The following is a 635-nucleotide window of genomic DNA, read 5'->3' as shown; positions in this document are numbered from 1 at the left end:
TGGTTCATTCCTGAATAGTTTTTCGCTGATCAGGACTTTGGTGCCACTGATTGACAGAAATCGGTGTCGTATCAGGTTTGAGTAGGATCTCATGCTCAATACCTTCACGCACTGGGGGTGTCTCATTCGGAAGTACCGTGCGAAAAACCGTATCCGCATACTTGCGGAACGTTTCGTACGCAGGATTGTCCTTAAGAGCATCCCAGCCTCGACTCTTGAAGCGTTCCGCCTTCTCAGAGTCATGCGGATTGATGACAAGTACTGCCTCAATATCCTTGTCATGGCGCAACATTCGTTCAATTGACTTGGTTGAAATAAGTTTCGTTCGTCCATATTGTCATGTTGTCGATAATAATTGAAGATTTCGCGGCTCTGTGATAGTCTAGGGCGGCGTTGTCCTGCTACCCATCTGGCTGGACGGTTCTTTGGCAGTTACAACTCCACAGCTTGCGCGTTCTCCAAGTTGATGCTAGGGGATATGCGTCCAGTGTTCCAGTCGATATCAGGTTCTTCTCTCGCAGCCACATCATGCCTAGCACAATGTCCTTTCCTTCCTGGACGGGCATGAATCGGAACGTTCCAGTAGTTAAAGGAAACCCTAGGATAGGAAGCTACGAAGTGTCAGGATTAATTCG

Source organism: Phytophthora parasitica (assembly GCF_000247585.1).
Source record: "Phytophthora parasitica INRA-310 unplaced genomic scaffold supercont2.14, whole genome shotgun sequence".
Lineage (NCBI taxonomy): Eukaryota > Oomycota > Peronosporomycetes > Peronosporales > Peronosporaceae > Phytophthora > Phytophthora nicotianae.
The sequence above is the reverse complement of the archived record's forward strand: the minus strand, read 5'-3'. Positions refer to the sequence as shown.